We start from the raw sequence: 2313 nt of genomic DNA, 5'->3' as shown, positions 1-2313 counted from the left end.
AAGCTCTCTCATTCTCTCTACAATTTCTTCCTGGTTTTTTAATATTCACTTTGCGTTTATCGTTTTCCATTGTTGTTGAAAACTCGGTAAATTTGCATTAAATCCTGGGGTTTTACTCTATTGCTTACAGCCAATAGAAGCAAAGTAAAAACCTTTAATGACAAGAGTTCAATCCGTACAGTTATTCCACAATCAAGATCCAAGATTAGCTGTCAACAGGTTGGTTTTATATTATTGTCTTGTTTTAATTTTGTCCAATAACAAGACACTCTCCTTCTACCTTTCTTATAATCATATCTAATATTAATCTGGTTTCTGGATGAGACTTCGTAATCATATTAATGATAATTGGATCCATTATTCGCAACTAATCGACATATAATTCTTAATATTATTTGTCGGTTTCCTTGCATGTCTATTGGTTCTAATATACAACATTCCAAAGATAAAACGTACAAAATGAAGGATAACGCATGGATGATTTTTGTAGTAATTGTAAGTATTATACATTTTGGGACATTCAAGTATCATCAAACATTGTAGACCATTGGCCTTGGGCCTTAAGGTGTATGAAACTAGTAACTGAACATCAAATAAAAAATTGTACCATAATAATTGTTATATATGTTCATAACTTTAAACCTAAAACTCATTGGGAGGGGAGTCCATAGATGGGGGCTCGGAAGCAATGGATATCAATTTTAATCTGAGTTCATCAACGGCAGACGCAACTTTGTGTTGGCCATTTGGTTTTTCAGGCTGAGTTGACTCGGAAATGTTTTCAGGTTCACAGCAAGAAAGTGCGATGAGAGATTCCCTGGTAACTTCTAAAGAAGCATCCTCCATATAATGCCCAACGATCTTCCTGTGCCTTTTTTTAAATAGTGAAAAAAAAAATTGTGACAATTAATATAGGTTATATATTGCAAATTTTCATTCGATTGAAGTAAAAGAATTAAAAGACATGGACTTGAACAACTCTATTTGGAATGCTTAAATCCTAAGTGATCATCTCTACTAATATAATTTGTTATATCTGATTTCACATAACTTGTACCATAATGAAGTCAAATTATCGAACATTATTGCGATGAATATTGTTTAATTCATTTCATCGCATGCTTATTCTTATAGGTCTCATTTCATCTCAAAATTCTTATCTTAGTAACATGTGTATAGTTTTGTTTACCCCTATATTACGATAATGTGAATCACAAGAGCGTTAATATTTTTATCATAAAAGAGGTCGAAATCCTGTTTCCAGGACAACTAAAGTTTGCATCCAAAACGCATAAACTCAGTGTGTTAATCACAAACTAACGAAACCGTAATCTAATTGCAAATCAACTTCACGTATCCATGAAACAAAATGAAAATTGAAAAAAAAAACAACGATTATTGCTTAAAGGGAATCAAACAACAAAAAAGAAATGAATCTAATAATCTTGAAAAGCAAGAAAAATAAAAAAAATGAAACAATAGTTGATCAAAACGATTAAAGTGGAAAAGAAAGAGGAAGAAGGAAGAGTACCTTTTGATCTGGAGGTGTGCTAAAAACTGCGTTTCTCTCTGCGCTTTTGGGGCGAGCTCTTTGGTATGTAAGAATCTTGTTGGGAATTTCTATTATGGGGAATAACTCCGGACTACTGGGCTGTCTTTTTTTTATTTATACTTTTCTCTCAATTTACATTATTTCTCTTTCCAACGTGTAATCTAGTAGGATCCTAGTCATCCTACTCACCACATTCATTTCTTTATTTATATTTTTGACTTTAATATCTTACCGATTAAAACGTTTCTTTTAGGAAATGATTCATACAATTTAATACTATAAAAGAATATAAATCTAGACATCGTATTTTCTACAATAATATATTTTTTTGAAATGGTGAATGTATATAAAAAGCCCAACGACAAGCAAAGAATTAACCGAGGGCAAAAAAACAAGGTTTATAGTTACAAATTGCAACAAAGAAAATGATAACACCAATAGTAACGTTATTGTATTCCATCTATGAATCATATGGATATACATTCAATGTACTCCAAGAGTATCAACAATGCATAGTTCAATGGAAGAATTTATGAGGTGTCGTATCTAATTGGCATTCAATGGATTAAACACTATCATTGTGGAATGCTATGTTGGCATTCAATAGATATAGAGTTCAATGGTGATTGAACTCTTCAATTGGAACTATATTGGAACTTGCTATGTTGGAACTATTAAATATATATTTCATTGAACTATATTGAGTTCAATGCAATGTAAGAAAATTAATGTACAGTTGTATAGTAAGTAAAATGATGACG

The 2313-nt window shown here is 31.3% G+C and overlaps 1 long non-coding RNA gene across 1 annotated transcript; it reads right to left on the bottom strand.

Moving 5' to 3' along the window:
• Nucleotides 1-460: 460 nt before the first annotated feature.
• On the bottom strand, nucleotides 461-1643 carry LOC145001515 (uncharacterized). Its single transcript, XR_013661629.1, has 2 exons — nucleotides 1532-1643; nucleotides 461-871 (listed from the first exon to the last, which is right to left on the bottom strand). It is a non-coding gene; the product is annotated as an uncharacterized LOC145001515 (long non-coding RNA).
• Nucleotides 1644-2313: the final 670 nt, after the last annotated feature.

The sequence above is a fragment of the Lactuca saligna genome, chromosome 6 (genome assembly GCF_052625555.1).
Source record: "Lactuca saligna cultivar CGN05327 chromosome 6, ASM5262555v1, whole genome shotgun sequence".
Lineage (NCBI taxonomy): Eukaryota > Viridiplantae > Streptophyta > Magnoliopsida > Asterales > Asteraceae > Lactuca > Lactuca saligna.
Note: the sequence above shows the minus strand (reverse complement) of the source record. Positions and strands in the feature narration are given on the sequence as shown.